Here is a 19,229-nt window from a genome sequence, read left to right on the forward strand (position 1 = left end):
GTCTCTGATGAGTGCAATACTATATTCACTTACCTGGATTAAAGATTTGGATTGAGGGGCAAAGAGTTAGACCTTTCTTGAATTGGGGGCAGGGTACAGTTGCTTTTTACATAGGAAGCTGCCTTATTCTGAGTCAGACCCCACGGTCCATCCAGCGGCAGCTCTCCAAATAAGGATCCTTCTTTTCCATACCTGGAGTTTAACTTGGGGCCTTTTGCATGTAATGCCGATGCTCTACCATTAAGACACAGCCCTTCCAGAAGGAAGATGTCACCAGGTGCTCTAGACAGGTGTAGCACCACCTTTAAGTCCAGGGATCCGGATTAAGGATTGGAGGGTGGTGGCTAGGACTCTTTGCCCCTCAATCAGAGCTGGAGACCTCACACTTACAATGTGCATTGCCAAAATGTGTTTAATGAATGCACACACACACTCTCTCTCTCTAATCTTTGTTCCATCCCACTCTAGTGAAATCCAAAATGGAACCACTGTGCAGAACTGGAGTCAGAAGGATACAAAACACTGAAGATTTCCATCACATTGTATCCTTGTGCATTGATATAAGCCTGTACTGTTAGAAGGGCTTCCCCATGGGAAGAAGAGCAGTGTTGGATGGGAGAAAATTACAGTGAAATAGTTTAATTGCTATGATCTGTCTCAAAGCCAAGATGCTTTCCTCCTAATTTAGATTGTTGATCTTTATATCACTGAATCAATAAATATAATTCCAAGAACAATTTTCTTACATGGCCCCTAATGTGTGCCACACAGTGTAGTTCCATTCTGTCAGCTTTCATAACCCAGTGTCCTATTTTTCTCCCCTAACCCTTTCATTGTATTTTGTATCAGTAGGAAGTCTCCATAGCAACTATCCAAAATAAATTGATTCAGCCACTACTTTCTGGATGCCATTGCTGTTTCCGAGGTCAAAATCCAAAGGCAAGGTAAACTGAAGACCTCCTCTCGGCACACAGTGTTTGTATTTTCTTTTAAGCTGACTAGTCTCAGTGGAAATACCGAGGGCTCGGGGCATCTAGGTTATATCTCTCCCTAATGCAGTATCTGGCAACACCAGTATTGTGATGTTTCAACAGATTTTATTGTGGCATAAATTTCCTTAAACTAAAAATCTGGATGAAGATTTTTTTTTTTCAAGGCAAATTGAATGGATTCATAATTTCCATGATCTTGGAGACATTATTATGGTAATGGTCTGGGTGTGGGTGTGTGGAAGAGAAATGGAAAATCCCACCCTATCCCCAATCCATACCATTCCCAAGCAGAGAAGCTGACTTGGAACAGTTCCTTGGAACAGCGTATGGGAAGATTTTCCCCATTTCATTCCTTTATTACCAGACCCAGCTCTAGGTTTGTAGGAAGCCCTGGGCAAAGTGTCATTTGATGGGCCTGTTCCTCTAAAGTGGCCTAAGCAGGCTCACTTGGCTGTGGTGGCACTGCTCCTAAGCACTGGGTGGGTAGCCTTTTAATTGCCACTGTCTCCCAAAGCGGGTGGCACTGTGGGATAAACCACAGAGCCTAGGACTTGTCGATCAGAAGGTCAGCGGTTTGAATCCCCTTGACGGGGTGAGCTCCTGTCTTTCGGTCCCAGCTCCTGCCCACCTAGCAGTTTGAAAGCACGTCAAAGTGCAAGTAGATAAATAGGTACCGCTTGGGCGGGAAGGTAAACAGCATTTCCGTGTGCTGCTCTGGTTCGCCAGAAGTGGCTTAGTCATGCTGGCCACATGACCCAGAAGCTGTACACCAGCTCCCTCAGGCAATAAAGCGAGATGAGCGCCGCAATTCCAGAGTCAGTCACGACTGGACCTAATGGTCAGGGGTCCCTTTACCCTTATATCCCAAAGCTACACTAGGTCAGGGACACTGTAAAAAATGAAAAGGAAAGCTAGATTCATCTGACTGGCACTGCTTAGAGCGCTGACTTTGACAGCTGCCCAAGTCTGTCAGGTAATCGCACCAAGTAAATTTATTACTCCATGAATTTGGTCTGCATTTCCAGTTTAACTAATAGTTCCTTCAGTTTCAGTTCCTTCAGGCTGCAATCGCTTAGCTGGGAGCAAGCTCCATTGATTCAATTGGGACTTCCTTCTGAGTGCACCCATTCACCTTATTCTTGGATCACAGAATCATAAAGTTGGAAGGGACCATGAACATCATCTAGTCCAAACCCCTGATATGCCAGAATATTTTGCCTAATGTGGGAACCCATGGTCCAGAGATTAAGAGTCTCATGCTCTACCAACTGAGCTGTCCCTCCTCTATTGTTCTATATTGCTTCCTCATCCCTTCATATTGTACCAGTGAGGAGAGGTAGGTTTCAGAAACATCTCACAACTTCAGAAAAGGGAGGATGGAAATTGTTCTACCCAGGATGATCCTACAGGTTCTTCCTCTACCCCAATATTATCCATAAGGGTCCTTCCTTTTGGTCCTTAGAAATAAATGGCAGCCATTAATTTAAATGGGTAAAAGTGAATGGGTGCATTCAAACATACAATTAGACCTGGGCCTAGTTAATTTTTGCTAACTTTTGGAGAGACAAGAAGAAGAAATCCAAGAACTAGTTTTATAACATATGGTAACATCATCAATGTGCTTTTCATAACTTGTAGATACTTTGGGGGCACAATATATGCATATTTTCAAAGCTTCCAATAAAGTCTGATGGTCTTTGTTGGAAAGTTAGTAAAATGTAACCCTAGATGATCCTAGGGTTAGGTGGATTTGAGAGACCATATCTAAAGAGTCCTAATCAAATACTCTTTGTTAACATGGACAGAGGTAACAATTGCATCTTCAAAGGGTACAGTCCTGGGCCTGGTGTTTTTCAGCACCTTTAGAAATTGGATTTGGATTAAGGAGTGGATAAGATGCTAATCAAATTTTCAGAAGACACCAAACTGGGTGGGGTAGCAAATTCCTTGGAAAACAGAAATAGGATCAAATATTATCTCGACAAGATGGAAAATGCAACCAAACTAAAATGAATTTCAACAGAGATAAATCTAAGGTAATGTATTAAGATAGGAAGAATCAGATGCAGAAACCCAGGGTGGGTGATACCTGGCTTGAGGGCAGTACATGTGAGCAGGATCTGGTGCAGAGGTTATTTGTGGCCCAGCAGACCATATTGTCATCTGTCCCATGGGCCAACTTTGACAGGTGGGCAGCTAAACCCACCTGGCAGCTGGTATCATTATGACATCAGATGATTAACAGGTGGGGTGTCCCACTCACCTGGCAAAGTCCTTTGCAGTTACCAAGCACCCAGCAGCCTACAGCTATTACAGCAGGATGCAGTTGTTGCTCCAGCAAAGGAACAACCAGGAGCTCATTTAAAGCTCCCAATTGTACCTTTGTAGCCACATCAGTACCTGTCCCACACCTGATGTTGCAAATGATGTCAGGTGTGGGGCAGCTGGGTGTGGTTTGTGAGGAATGACCTTACAGGCCAAATTGGGGCTCGTGCTGGGCCAAACCTGGCCTGCAGACTGGAGGTTCCCGCTCTTGTTCTAGAGGTTCTAGACTGCCCCCTTCCCCACAGATCATATTGGATGTTAAGACAAACAGAGAAGGCCTTCTTGGCAGCTCCACCACCTTCAGAGGTTTGGAGGAGTGCAGCTCCTAATTTGCGGAATTCCATCTGCACAAAGGTGTGTTTGGCATCTGCATTATATAGTGTAGACAAAGGCTACCTCACAATGTAGATGTTTTCATGTAGCAGCAGATGGACAACAAATAGGGATGCTGAATGGGTTTCTATCTGTGAACCATTGGGCTAGATGACCCTTAAGGTCTCTTCCAATCATATATATATATATATATATATGCTTTCGTAGATTTTCACGGGTACAGGAATGCAGGTTTTGGTGTCCTCGGGTGTCTTCCCGTGTAAAAGTTGGGGTGTCTAGGCGACGTTTCGACGAGGTCTCACTCGTCATCTTCAGGCTGGTGCTTTCGGCTTCTTGTTACTGGAACAGAGCAGGATCTTAGTGTTTGAGTTCCTATAAATACTGTTGAGGAGGTGTGGTGTATAGCCTCCAATGTTCTGGGCAGAGAGGAGGTTCCCAGGCTAGTGTGCCTTTTCTTCTTTTGTTCCTTAATTACTTGAGGGATATCTTGAGTGATTTCTTGAGTGATTTCCTGAATCCCACTTAGGTGGGTCATTAGGTGTGGATTAGTTGCTAAAGCCTTCGTGTCTTGAACTCTTGAACTTTGTGAAGAGTTTTTCTGAGAAGATGGCTGTACTGCACTTGGTTGTGCTCTGGCTTGGCTTCGTGTATAGGGGCGAGCTGTGGTTTTGTGGCCTGTGCCAGCCAGATCTGTGTAGGGATTGCAGGGGGGTGCAGCATCCGGAGGTGCCACCCTGGTTTGGCTACTGGATGGTGTCTGTAATTTATCTGTGGAGAGGGTCTGGGTTTGGGTCTGGTGTGGTTGATTGGTGATGGCGTTCTGTGTGCCTCTGGATCTGGTGTCAGATTTTGTGGGGAGGGCTAATTTCCAGATGTCTGGCAAGCGGGATGTGTCGTCACGCTTGTTCATGTTGTGAGGGTGTTTCTCTATCTCGATGGCTTCCATGATTATTCTCTTGTGGTGATGTTCCATGTTAAAGAGCAATTTGGAATCTGCAAAATTAATTTCGTGTCCTGTTTCTTTCATGTGTTGGAAAAGAGAGGAAGTTTTTTCTTCTTTTTTGACGGCATTCTTGTGTTCTGCGATACGTGCATTTATTCGTCTGTTTGTTTGTCCAATGTACGTGGCTGGGCAGACGTGGCTTATATCAAGGGCACTACAGATAAAATTAGCAAAATCCTCCATAAACACAATATCAAAACAGCCTTTTGCACCAACCAAAAAATAGCCAATATCCTCAGAAACCCCAAGGATAAAATTCAGTTGGAAAACCAAGGGGTCTATGAAATACCCTGCAAAGTCTGCCCAGCCACGTACATTGGACAAACAAACAGACGAATAAATGCACGTATCGCAGAACACAAGAATGCCGTCAAAAAAGAAGAAAAAACTTCCTCTCTTTTCCAACACATGAAAGAAACAGGACACGAAATTAATTTTGCAGATTCCAAATTGCTCTTTAACATGGAACATCACCACAAGAGAATAATCATGGAAGCCATCGAGATAGAGAAACACCCTCACAACATGAACAAGCGTGACGACACATCCCGCTTGCCAGACATCTGGAAATTAGCCCTCCCCACAAAATCTGACACCAGATCCAGAGGCACACAGAACGCCATCACCAATCAACCACACCAGACCCAAACCCAGACCCTCTCCACAGATAAATTACAGACACCATCCAGTAGCCAAACCAGGGTGGCACCTCCGGATGCTGCACCCCCCTGCAATCCCTACACAGATCTGGCTGGCACAGGCCACAAAACCACAGCTCGCCCCTATACACGAAGCCAAGCCAGAGCACAACCAAGTGCAGTACAGCCATCTTCTCAGAAAAACTCTTCACAAAGTTCAAGAGTTCAAGACACGAAGGCTTTAGCAACTAATCCACACCTAATGACCCACCTAAGTGGGATTCAGGAAATCACTCAAGAAATCACTCAAGATATCCCTCAAGTAATTAATGAACAAAAGAAGAAAAGGCACACTAGCCTGGGAACCTCCTCTCTGCCCAGAACATTGGAGGCTATACACCACACCTCCTCAACAGTATTTATAGGAACTCAAACACTAAGATCCTGCTCTGTTCCAGTAACAAGAAGCCGAAAGCACCAGCCTGAAGATGACGAGTGAGACCTCGTCGAAACGTCGCCTAGACACCCCAACTTTTACACGGGAAGACACCCGAGGACACCAAAACCTATATATATATATATATATATATATATATATATATATTATATATGAGGCTCAAAAGCATTTGATATTCATAGTCGAAATGCTTCCAAGACAATGGCATCATTCCAAACAGGAAATCAAGGTTGTAATAGAAATGTTAATATTTTATGATCAGCATCACCAGAGGAGTCTTATCTAAGGTCCTGTGTTAATATGCCTTTAATGCTAAACAAACCCAAATCATGCAAATATTTTAAACAATTTCAGCTCTCATATTTACAGTTAGGATTGCAGGTTTGCAAAGTTCATTCCTACAATGCTTTCAATGTCTCCAGGACTAATTTCCTTATTTAAATAAATAGCATTACACAAGCTTGTAAATTTCCACTCGGTAAATGAAGAAGAATTATCTCCAGTGCGGAAGTTTCATGCTGTAGTTTTGAAAATTGGTTATTACAATTTGTGACATTATAATGAGCATTTCTTCAGTATTAAAGATTTATTTAATAGAAGCATTCAGGACTTTTACAGATAACCTTTATTAAGTTCCTCACAGTGGCCGTAGGTTAATTCTGACTTTTTTGTGCTCATGTAAGGCAGCAGAGGAGTAGTGGGAAATCTGAAATCGGGTCACACGGCTGTCCAGGCGTGCGCCACTCGCAATTTGCCCTGCCTGCAAACCTGGCTGAGCAAACTGCAACACAGGGACACCACCTAGACCAGGTGTAGCCCTACAGATGTTGTTGTGGCATACTAAAGTGCAGTTGAACCGACAACTCATGTTTTGCTACACAGGCACACGATAGGAGCTGAAGCTCACAGAGTTTTCCTGTAAGTTTGCTGGAGAGAACTCTGTGCCCACTGTGCCCATGCAGGGAGAGAGTGTAACCACGTATATATATTCTCCTTCCTGCCTGGGCAAACCCTTTTCCTCTTTCCATCTCTTTCCGCTCTGCCAGCAATGTGAGAACGTCTGCTAAGTCTGAGCTCCATGCTCAGACTGTGTTTTAAGCTAGACTCAAGTGTGTCTTTGTAATTGAATTACCATTTTAAGCCTGCCTGAACAAAGCTGCTGTATCTGTTACTCTTCAACAAGTATTCTGAGTGAGTAAATGTTACTTTTATCTTTTAATAATACTGTTTGTAGGTTGTTTTAAGGGGGAGAAAAGGGGGAAATACCAGGGACGCGGGTGGCGCTGTGGGTTAAACCAAGGAGCCTAGCTATCAGAAGGTTGGCGGTTCAAATCCCCATGACGGGGTGAGCTCCCATTGCTCGGTCCCTGCTCCTGCCAACCTAGCAGTTCGAAAGCACGTCAAAGTGCAAGTAGATAAATAGGAACCGCTCTGGCAGGAAGGTAAATGGCGTTTCCATGCGCTGCTCTGGTTCGCCAGAAGTGGCTCAGTCATGCTGGCCACATGACCCGGAAGCTGTACGCTGACTCCCTCGGCCAATAAAGCGAGATGAGCGCCGCAATCCCAGAGTTGGCCACGACTAGACCTAATGGTCAGAGATCCCCTTTATCTTTACCAGGAAAATCCAGTCTTCCTTAAGGCATCCTGGATTACATAAACTAAAAGGCTAACACCAGCCTATCTAAGCTTCCCTTTAAGCTGCAAAGGGACAGCACTTTGCTGAAGTCTCAAACGTGAAGAAGGAAGGATAATATCTAAGTAATATATGCTCTCCTAGGATCTATTCATATCCCAAAAATTGTGTGCAACACTTATTTTTCTCCTTGTTACCTGCTGCAGGCTGTTTTAAGCCTCTTGGATCAAAATAATTAAAACTAAATGTCTAGTAATTATGCAATGTACATAATTACATATATTGCATATGTTAGATAATTTTGCCACAGCAGACAGAGAGTCAAATAGTGTATTTATTGGCAGAAGACAAACTGAAGCAGAACAGCAACAATGCTGCATGCAATAAACACAAGGCAGAACAGAAAATGTTGCCTTTTCACCTCTCTAATTTATGGAGGGACATTTCATGCCTAATATGTGTTAGAGTTTGTTCTCAATGAAGTGGTTTGGTTACCATTCTTCATGTAAATATTACAACTTACAGCAACCATAGGCAAAGGAGCACACAAATCTGGAGTGGAGTTCCTAAGATGGTTGGATGGCGCCTTGTACACCCCCTTCTGGCAACTCCTGAAGGCAAGCTGGTAACAAACGTATTGTTCTGCTTTCCTTTGGACCACATCAGCAAGGCCAGGAGAGGGAGGGTCTTGTCATCTGGACAGCCCAGGACCTCCGTACACACTGCCCAGGCTTGTACCCTGGGGAGGTCACTTTGGTACTGTTAATGCAGCCATTTGGCTTCACCCCTGGAGGTGCACTTCATTGTCTATTGAGACAGATGGATGCCAGCAACAGTGACCACAGTAATTTTCCCAGTTACCTAACTGCTTTGCCCTGTGAACTATACAGCTATTTCCTTCTACCCACCAAAATAAATATATTAACACAGTGGTTTTCAAACTGTTCTGGGAAACTTAACTTTGGAGCCCTTGGAAGCTTGTCAGGATAAGATGATCAGAAATGACAAGCAAAACTTCGCACTTGCCCATCCTAATTTATCTTCCCTGCATTGTGTTGCTGCAGGAGAGCATTGGGTGGATTTCTGGTTATACCCACAGTTTACATGGGATGAGGACTCCCATTTCTTTTTGAATTCTCTGGCATCCCTACGTGTTGTAAGAACAGCTTTAGCTTTTTGTCCCTCTGCTGTCCTGATCAGAACTACATATACCTGCTCTTCACAATGAAAGTTCCCATTGGCACCAGTGGCTGCTTCCCTCCCATTGCGAATAGCAGGAACTGGGGTGGAGGGTTGATTCTGAATGGGACCATGGTAAAGCAAAGGGTTAATGCTCCTCTTCCCTCAGGTCAGTCCCAATTTAGCTCCCCCATGCACACATATTGGCTATTTTTTTAAAAAAAAATATGCAAAGGGGAAATGCATGACAGTATCATGCTTAGTTTGGGCCTAAGGCCTGCCAGGGACAGAGTCTACCAGTCCCAGAAACCTCTTCCATGTGTTTGGGTTCCGTAGCAGAAAGGTCAGTGTGAAAACAGAAAGTATGTTAAGCTAGACCCAAACTTAAGTCATGTTTAGCATACACCCACCATACTCACTGGGGCTTTAAAAGAAGTCCCACTGGATTCAGTGGATTTACTCTAAGCATGACTTGGAAGTCAACATCACACACAGTGTTCAAAGATCCATTAATGCACCATTTTCTTTTAGCAGAAATTTGTACAAGTGCATTTTTCCTCCTCATGAAAAATGAGGCAATGGGATTTCTTAGCCTTTGAATACAGTGAAGGCCCTGAACTGAATACCATTACAATTAAATTATATAGGTTTTACATTCTCCCCCAAACATGGCCCATGTCACACTTACCTTGGGAATACCGAGAAGTACAAAATGGAAATTCATTATTTACTTGCTCGCAATGCACATGTCAAATATTACAAAGTACAAACTTCATTTCTTGTTCTCTCCCAAAGCCAGAAAAGTCCTTTGGGCAGTGCTTTTGTAGTCAGTGACAAATAGGCATGCCTAATTTATGTATATATAATTTTATGCCAGCATAATTGTGTACAGAACAGAGAGTAAGTGTTGCATTGTTAAGAAAAAGAGATCTCAGAAAGAAAATTATTGGAGAGTTTTGCACAGCAGTAAGACAGACTATAATGGATTCTTTCTTCTCCAGGATGCTGCATATATGGAAGATTTATTTCTGTTAAATAAATCCTGACACAGTGTAACATGTCATGTGTTGTCATTCATCTGAGGTTGTATTTACCTAATTTTAAGACCTGCTAAGGAACAGATTGTTGTTATTATGTCCTGATATGTAAAAACCACAGAATTCAAAGAGGGTGCACTTTCTTTTTCCCATGATTGTACCTAATGTACCTAATGATGGTGTAGTTGCTAGGCTGGATAGATGGCCAGGTGCTTGACAGCTTTCTGGCTAGACACTAAAGAAGCTGTCCTGTTTCCCAGAAGTCAGAGCTGGGGCAAACCTGGTTCTCCATCACATGGATTGGTACAATCCATTTTGTTGTGTGAGGTGAAGTCTAAAACGGCATTCCATTCGACGTACAGAATCTGACTAGACTGGCAGGTCAATCGGATTTCGACGTTGGTGACAAGCAGATTCCCTCCTGGGCAGACCATGCGGCATGCACACAGATTTGTCCTCTTAACACCTCACTCCACTCTCCGCCCCCATTTCATGAAGCCTAACAGTAGGCCAGCCCTGTCTGTCAGCCTCCACTGCTGATCAGAAAGCTTTTGTCAGCTGTGATTAGTGGTCTACCATTGTAACAGAGTTAGACTACTCTGGGGAGAGCCCTGGGTTAGCTGCTTTTGGTTAGAAAAATGCTACATTATTAGAGCCAAATGATGTGTTCTTTTGAGAGTTAGACTTTCATTGACAGAACGTTCTAGAGCCCTGTTAGATATCCCTGTTCTCTCAACCTCAGTTTTCTCGTACAGTGGTACCTTGGTTTTCGAATGTCATCTGTTCTGGAAGATCGTTCAAGTTCTGAATTTTTTTTTTAAAAAAAGAAAACTCAGTATGGAAGCCTTAAAATGGAAAACTCAATACGGAAAACTCAATATGGAAGCTGAGTTTCATGTTCAATTTTCCAAGGCACATTCGAAAACCGAAGCATTTACTTCCGGGTTCACGACGTTTGAAAACTGAAACATTTGTCAACGGAGACATTCAAGAACCGAGGTACCACTGTACCTGTGTTTGTGCCTCTTTAACTGTTTTGCTGTAACCAATTCTCTCAGAATGCTTCACAATTTGCCAGTAACAGACCCTCCAAGTGTTCCTATTTTTCAGGGACGTTCCTGATTTAGAGAACCCATCCCAGTTTCTGATTTGATCCCGGAATGTCTCACTTGTCCTTAGGATGTCCCTATTTTCATTCAAAAAATGTTGGAGGGTTATGGTAACATGGTTAGGCTTTGGTGAGCGATGGACTCTTCCATCAGAGCTGGAATAAACTTAAACTGTTTATAATACACACACACACACACACACACACACACACACACACACTTTATATACATAGGGGGCAAGTCATACCTCAAAGGTGACTGTTGGCAGTTTCTGAAGACTTGAGAGCCACTGCTCCTCGTAGAAGCCTCAAAGTGGCTTTTCCCTCAAGCCATTTTCTCCCAGTCCTCCAACCCAGCCAATTATGTACACACTGCCTCTCACCAATCAATGCTCTGCTGCTCCCCTCTCACTGACAGTTAACCCCCCACCAACTGCCCATTACCTGTCCAACAGAGTGGAACCTCTAGCCAATTAGACAGAAATTTGAACTGCCGCTTACTAAATGTTTCTTCCGCCATAACTTGTCATCTAGCAACCACTGATAAACAGGCTTGTTACTAGAACTATGCAAGGCCTCATAGCTGTCACAGAGGTCACAGAATATATCTTCCTTTTAAACACAGACACAACATGTCATATATATATATATATATATATATATATATATATATATATATATGACACACACACACACACACACAAACACACCATTTCTAATAAATAGTGTTGAGGTTTCATGGTGACTCTTATTTTTTAAAAAAATTGCAAACTGATGTCAAAATGTGGAGAACTAAACTTAGGACTTGAAAAATGATAAGCTGGTAGAAACCAAAATCAGCCAATTCATCCACCCACCCCTCTCTCTGTGTGTGTGTGCACACATAGATATAATTCTGATATAAGGAACAACACACATCCGAGCACTGAACGTACCCCAACTGTTGGATACAGAAATGGTCATAGATGGCTTAGCAAGTAATCAGATTCAGTCTCTACGGAAAGTGCAAATGGCTTATAAAGTAGACATCCACATACAAACGTCTTAAAACAGCAGTATTTGTTTGATGCATGGAGGTCCACAAGGCTTTTCCCACTTTAACTTCTGTTCCTCCCCAATAATTAGCTTAAAATATTCTTGATTAAAGATCTTGACATAATTTATTGTATTAATGTTAATGTCAAATGAAGCACAATAAAGAATGACTTAAGAAGCTTGCAAACCTTTAGCAAACCACAGTAGCATAAGATGACACATAATTACAACCTCTTAAATCCTTTACTATTTATAGCATCATTCTTTAGGGAAGAGAGCTTCATGTTGTGATACTCCTGAGCCTTGGACATGTGAACTATGGTTAAGAGTTCGTAGTAGCACCCATTATCTCATCAAGCAATAGAAATAGTGTACATTCTTCTCATGGTTATAAGCATATGACTGCAGAGCTGGCCCGCCTATGAGGCAGGAAGAAGCACCTGCCTCAGGCAATGGAACAGGCAGTGCCCAGCCAGCCCCACTGCTTCTGCCACCCCCAGAATGCCCCCTTCTCATCATGTGGTGTTACTGCTTGTCTTCCCTGCCTCTGGAGCGAAGGAGACAAGCGGCAATGCCTGAAAGAGCACCCTGGCTCACAGCAAGTTTGATGAGAGCCATAATTTTCCCATATGCAGTGTTGCTACTTGTCTTCCCCATCAAGGAGACAAATGGCAATGACTTGTGGAATACTTCAGCTCTTGCCAAGTTTGAGGAGAGCCAGGGCGTTCCTGTGCACAGCATGCCCATGGGAAGCCCACAAGCAGAACTGGAGTGTAACAGCATCCTCACCATCAGCAGCCAGTATTCAGAAGCATGCTATCTCTGACAGTGGGGGCAGGATACAGCCATCATGGCTAGTAGCCACTGGTAACCTTAACCTCCATGAATTTGCCTAGTTCTCTTTTCAAGCCATTGTGGCCATCCCTACCTCTTGTAGAAGCAAATTCCACAGTTTAACTGTGGTGAAAGAAATGAGTTTGTTTAATGCCTGGTGTGGCTTGTTGTAGCATTATATCTCTGCCTGCAGATTGTGTGGTTAGATTCTAAAAACAAATGCTCTTTGGAGATCAATTTGAGTTGGTGCTTCAGCTCCCCCCAAACAGGTGGTTGTCATTCAGGCCACATCATTTTACTCACACGCTAATCCATCTTCCTCTAGCAGACGGTATGCAGAAGATCATAAACCTTTTGCTACAAACAAAGTGATGCTGGGAAACTGTTATGCTTGGCAAAATATTGATCATTCAAAATGCTCCAGAAAGAGCAGAAAGTGAATTGTTAGAAGCAATGAGGACATAATTACTCCTAAATTTAGAACAAATACAGTAAAACAATTGGGAAGTGAATGGTTTTCTATTTAAACCTTATGCTCTCTATTTTATTACCAGGCAAGAAAAAGTGGAACAGTATATTAAGATCAATACTTCCTGTTCCTATGGTAGCCTAATTTTTCTTGGTAAGTCTTTGGTAATTATTTATTCTAAACCAGTACATTAGTATTCTAAAATGTGCAGAATCTTACATTTCAGTACAGTATTCTTGGTGAAAAATATATAAAAATCATGGCTACATCTCTTGGAGCAAGTGAGTAAGAGAGGAAAGAAAGGAGCTGTCTCTTGTTCTTGTCCATATGCATGTGTGCAAATTTCAAAATATTCACTTTCCCTTTGTCAAAAACTATGCTAGAAAAGGAGACACAACTGGTTTACAAACACCCAGAAGGCAACTTTGAAGCTCAAACTATACAACCACTGTTGCATCCATTTCCAGACCATGGTTGTTTCAGCCCATAGAGTGATGGAGCTGCAGGAACCACAGTCACAGAAGTGGTCATTGCTTGGGACTTCTGGGAGAGGAACATGGTGGACTGAATGTCTTTGGTTAGCAGGCTGCCAACAGAGATAATTATGTGATGATTGATGATAGCCAAGCATAAAACTTGGCTATCAAATTCACTCTGGAGAAAGAGTGAACAGGGGATGTACATCTGATGCTCTGAAAAAGCCATTTTCTATGTCTGGAGACTGAGAAGTTGTCAGTTCCTGGGAACCCTGACGGGGTGAGCAACCTATGAGTGGAGGAATCAACATTGTGCCCAAAAACCAGTAAGAGCCCTGATGGGCCTGGGGTGTGCAAAATTCTCCCTTTCTTAATCATCTCTGAGATGGTTATAATTTACAACTGAGAAAGGTTTCTCCGTCTGCCAGTGGAAATTTACATTCAGTGTGTGCTACCTTTTGGCTTTAAGAAGAAAAGAAGGGTCAATCATTACCAGCTGAAGGCAAAACCAAAAAAACAACACCATTCTCTAACATTCAGCAAATATTTGATGAGCAAGTAAAATGGATTAGGTCTAAGACTGGTGAAATGGGGAATGAAAGTGAGGCATCTGATCAAAGATCTGTATTTTAAATAAGCTTAAAAATATATCTGTAGATGCTTGCTTCAGAGGTTTAGCCTTGGCAGATATTTATTTTTCTGAACAGGGCCCCTCATTGATTTGTTGCAGTACTTCAAAGTTGTAAAAAGGAGCAAAAGCTGGGAACAAAGGTCATACAGATGACAGAATACAATCCAAGCTGCAAAAACATTAATTAGAGTTGGTAATTACTCAAACTCAGCCATATCTTCTCAAGGTTTATATCCTGAGAAGGTTAAAAGGAGCAAAGAGCTAAAAGCAACAACAGCTGGCGGGGGGGTGTAAATTGAAGGGTTTGCTTTAGAAACTGCTTTTTATTAAGTTCTTTTTTCTTCTAAAAATCTATGTGTTATATATATATGAAATGTATTGATTTTAGTGTAACTATGCAAAATGTAGAAAGTAAGAAATGTTAGATTCTTATGTTAGATTCTTATTTCATTGATGGTGTGTGAGAAGGTGAACCCAAGACCTCTGTTTATATGACAAGATTTAAAACCATGAAGCCATCTGTTTTAGCCATCTGCCCCTGTTGCCAAGGGCAGAAGAGCCAAGAGCAGAAGAGCAAAGAGCATAGGGTGATCTGATAATTAAGATGCCTTGTCAAGACAAATGTAAGATATATGATAGAAGGAAATATAGCTCTTTGTCTCCCATAAAAGGTAATAGGAAATGGGTGTATCTTTTATGATTGGTTCTAGCAAACAGCCAATAGGAATTTCAACCAGGCTGATTGGACAGAGGCAGCCAAAGGAGGAGTAAGGAGGCTGGGCTGAGGGAATATAAGTGCTGGTCACCAGGGCTGGGGTGTGCAGAGCTTTTGGTAAATATACCACTGTGCCAATCATTTATTTGTCTGACAAATAAATTATTATTTTAATTTCTCTATTGCTGCGTTGAATATTTCATTCCAGCTAAGCGTTAACCACAAGCAGGGTGCTACATTTTATGGTGCCTCTGTGACTCGGATAAGTGGTCTGCTGGAACGCAGCCCCTTCGCCTTAGTGGGCAGGGTACCAGAGGGAGGACACTCACTGTTTACCCAGCGCGCACTGGAACTTTTTCCAGGGGAACACAGCAGTCTCGTCTGTCTACTACCCTGCTCACTGAACGGCGACAGAACCAGGGGGAACCAGAGAAATTAACAGGGAACCAGCTAAGGGTAAGTGCACAAAAGGGATTGTGGCCCTCCAATTAATTGGGAGGAAGAGAAGTCTTGATCAAACTTCTGCGTCTCAGTAAAGGGGAACTGAGTACGCTAAGTGGTTGGGTACATCAGATGCTGGTCTGGTGGAGGAAAAGGGAAATATTGGGAGGTAGAGTGTGGTGAAGTATCCAGCGCATTGTATGTGTGAGAAAGTACTATTTGTAGCTGACCTGAGTGTGGAGTGGGTAGTACTTCGTTTCCCAGTAAGGCGACTTCACTGGGCAAGGAACCCCACGAAGCGAGTGTGTGAGTGACTGAGTGGATACTTCACAGGGCCATACAATGGGAGTTGGAGGTTCAAAGGGGGGAAATACACCTCTTGAATGTATGTTAAATAATTTTAAGAAAGCCTTCTCAAGAGCTTATGGTGTCAAAAATGACCCCAGAGCGCTTGAGAACGTTATGTGAATTAGACTGGCCGAAACAAAATACTGGATGGCCGTCTCAAGGAACTTTTGATATAAATTTAGCAAGCAAACTTTGGTCTAACATCACCAAAGAAACTGGAGGGTGCCCAGAACAATTTTCATATATAGACTCTTGGCTGAGCACATTAAATAATAATCCTCCATGGATAAGGGAATGCAAAGTCCAACAATGCAAATTATTGGCTGTAAAAGCCGAAGCTAGGAAAGGAATCTTGCCAAATAAACTCAAACCCATTTTTGAGGGACCAGAGGAAGAGGTGCTTTCACCTCCACCCTATGCTCCACGTCGGGGGGAGCCTAATCCAAACACTCCACCAGTTGTAACCCCAAGGCAAGAAAGTGGAATGAGTAATGGAGCTGAAGTCACAGACCTTGATTCCTTGATAGATTATGATAAATATCTTCAGGAGGCATTGGAGTCCTATAATAAAGCCCAAGCAGAAGTGGTTGTTCCACCTGTGAGTCCCAGTAGAACTCCATCTACAGTCTCCTTTAGTGGAACAACTGATTGCCCACCCCAAACCCCTGTACGTCCAAGTCCTAGAGAAATTACAGAAGTTATAGGGAGACCTTGAACGGTCAGCAAGCAATACAGCCAGGCGCATAAAGCTGTTAAAAGAACGCCTTGGGACAGATGCACTTGACCCCTATGATTTGAGGCCCCTAGAGCAAAGCGAAGAGAAAGGTCACGTAGTAGCCCCTCTTAGAAGAGTATTTGATGCACTTGAGGAGCCTGTGCTGGTTAACGGGCAACCCGGACCACGGCCACCTCGAAATTCGACCCTCCAATACATTCCATTCACGACTATGGGTCTAATGAATTGAAAAAGCACAGATATATTTGCGTGAGCAGGCCAGAGTGGGAAATATTTTTAATATTGACCGTCATCTCCAGGACAAACTTCCCCTTGGAAGATCCTAATTGGGATCCAAACAATGCAATTCACCTGGCCAGGCTTACTACCTACCGCCAGACGCTTGTGCAAGGTATCCGCAGGGCATGCCAGAAGCCCACTAATATGTCTAAAGTCTCAGAAGTAAAATAGAAATCAAATGTTCTACTTTTGGCTGAGAGACTTTTTGAGAGGCTGCAGGAAGTCTATCGTATATAGACTCCTTTTGACCCTGAAGCCCCTGAAAACAGCAGAATGATTACTGCTACTTTTGTGGCCCAGTGCGCTTCTGACATTTGTAAGAAAATTCAGAAATCAGAAGGGTGCGCACCCACAAAAAGACTTAAGTTGTCACCTTTTGAGCTCCTGTATGGGAGGCCACCCTCCTTTGTTCGGGATATTCCAGCTGACCTCAAATAGGAGACCATGTGACACAGGGACAAGTGCAATCTCTCTCCCGTGTTTTGTTTGTTTGTTTGTTTCTCTTAACAGGTGGGCCCTCAGCGCACGCCGTGCAGCATTGCTGAGCCGATTCATCAGTTCCAGGCTGGCGATAGCTATGGGTGAAAGAGTGGAAACGTGATCCACTTGCACCTAAGTGGCGTGGGCCTTACACCGTCTTGCTCTCTACTCCAATAGCGGTGAAGGTAGCTGAGGTGACCCCCTGGATTCATCACTCCCGTTTGAAGAAGTCCGAAGGCAGTTGGACGTGCAAAGGTGACCCCTCTAATCCTTTAAAACTGACTCTCTCCAAAAAACCCTGTATCTAGCCCTACGGGGAACGGGCTAGGTCACGGGCAACATTGAGACGACCGGCCTGCTGCAGCCACAACCTGGAAGCTGGCTGACCTGCGCACGCCTGAAGCTTGAGGAGCATCTAAACCAGCGATTGTGAACGGGAAGAATCTCTTATACAAATTGATTGACTGCCCCCCCCCTTGTGGAACAATTATCAGGGATATTACTCATTGGGGATCCTCGGGATATATGTTTTGGTCTTGGTGGTTCCCCATTTCTGTCACTGGGGGAATTGTATTGGGGCTAATATTTTTTTGCTATCACAATAAGGTAATCTTTTGTGGGAGGAATGCATATACTAGACATCAACATGATTTTATTATTAATCCTGATCCCTTGGGAAGGGGAAGGGTCCTTGAATCTGACCAAATTTGCTAAATATGGATTCCACCATGACCACAATATGTGGGTAGGCTTAGCGGAAATGGTAGCCAATGCTACAAATAAGACTAATTGCCTTGTTTGCTCTCTTGGGCCAGATGATTCAGAGGGAGGTATGCCCTTATTACCGATACCATTAAATGCCATTGGTATGGTAAGCGAAATGCCATATCAAACAGAAGTACAGAATTTCCCTGGATGGAACTCACCTAAACCAATACGAGTTATACCTGTACAAGGGGAATTCTGTGTACATAAATCATCAGATGCAGCTGATTCTACCATGGTAGGCTCTTCTCATTGCCACTATACTTGGAATTATATTAAGAATAATCAAACCTGGGCAGACGGTACTTCCTATCGAACTCGGAATACCTTGCCCTGTGCACCTCCTTTTATTCATGCATGGAAAATGGTGTGGAACAAAACTGTGACAGCAAAAGGCAATCTAACATACTGTATTGTGAACTCTTTACCCCTTGTGATATTTCGCCTTATGCACTCCACGTACCAAAAACCTCAGACCCGATGGTTGTGGTGGATATGTGGAGAATGGGCATACAAGCAACTCCCTTCTAAATGGAGTGGGACTTGTTTCCTGGGATGGGTATTACCACCAATGTGGGTTATGCCCACTAGTTCAGTCAAACGTACACGAAGAAACGCTGATATTTCTCATATAGCAGGAGGAAGTACCCAGAGTTGGAGCGATACTGATGATTGGCCACCAGAGCGCATTATAGCCTATTATGATCCCGCCTCCTGGAATCCTGATGAGCTGATACAAGGGGCACGGGATCCTATTTATAATCTAAACAGAATAATTCGATTGCAAGCAGTAGTGGAACTTGTAACCAATGCAACGGCCCAGAGTTTGAGACTTATTGCACAACAGTTGGATGAAAGTAGAGCCGCCATTTTGCAGCTAAAATTGGGAATGGATTATGTACTTGCCAGGCAGGGAGGCCTATGTGGAGTCTTGAACTTGACAGGGAATGCCTGTTGCTTTAACATTTCTGATAATGGTGAGGCAATCCGTGTGTTGGCCACAAAGATGGAGAGTATAGCACATGTCCCAGTACAAACATGGGAAGGATGGGATATGGGATGGCTCACCAATTGGTTACCAAATGTTGCAGGACTCAAAGGGATACTATTGTCTTGCTTGTTTTTCTTGACGGTAGTAGTCATGGTTTTATGTATGGTGCCATGTATCTTTTCATGTTTTAGAAGTACAATTAGCAAGATGATTTCAAATGAAACTCTACCTCATATCATGGCCCTATACAGAGCCTTACCCCAGGAATATGATGAAGGTCAAGCTATCAAGGACACTTGGGATGAAGGTCCTTGAGCTTGAAAG

At 43.2% G+C, this 19,229-nt stretch overlaps 1 protein-coding gene across 3 annotated transcripts in view; it reads right to left on the reverse strand.

The window, feature by feature from the left end:
* LOC310678336 (schwannomin-interacting protein 1) overlaps nucleotides 1–19,229 on the reverse strand; it is a 375,265-nt gene that overhangs the window by 326,976 nt on the left and 29,060 nt on the right. The window contains exon 1 of one of the 3 annotated variants that reach the window (XM_083442212.1): nucleotides 10,954–11,059. The exons of the other annotated variants lie outside the window; for them this stretch is intronic. The gene's annotated coding sequence lies outside the window, so the exon portion shown is untranslated. Of the gene's footprint in view, nucleotides 1–10,953; nucleotides 11,060–19,229 lie in introns of those variants that run through there. 3 annotated transcript variants of the gene reach the window in all.

Source organism: Podarcis tiliguerta, assembly GCF_965153285.1.
Source record: "Podarcis tiliguerta genome assembly, chromosome: 5".
Lineage (NCBI taxonomy): Eukaryota > Metazoa > Chordata > Lepidosauria > Squamata > Lacertidae > Podarcis > Podarcis tiliguerta.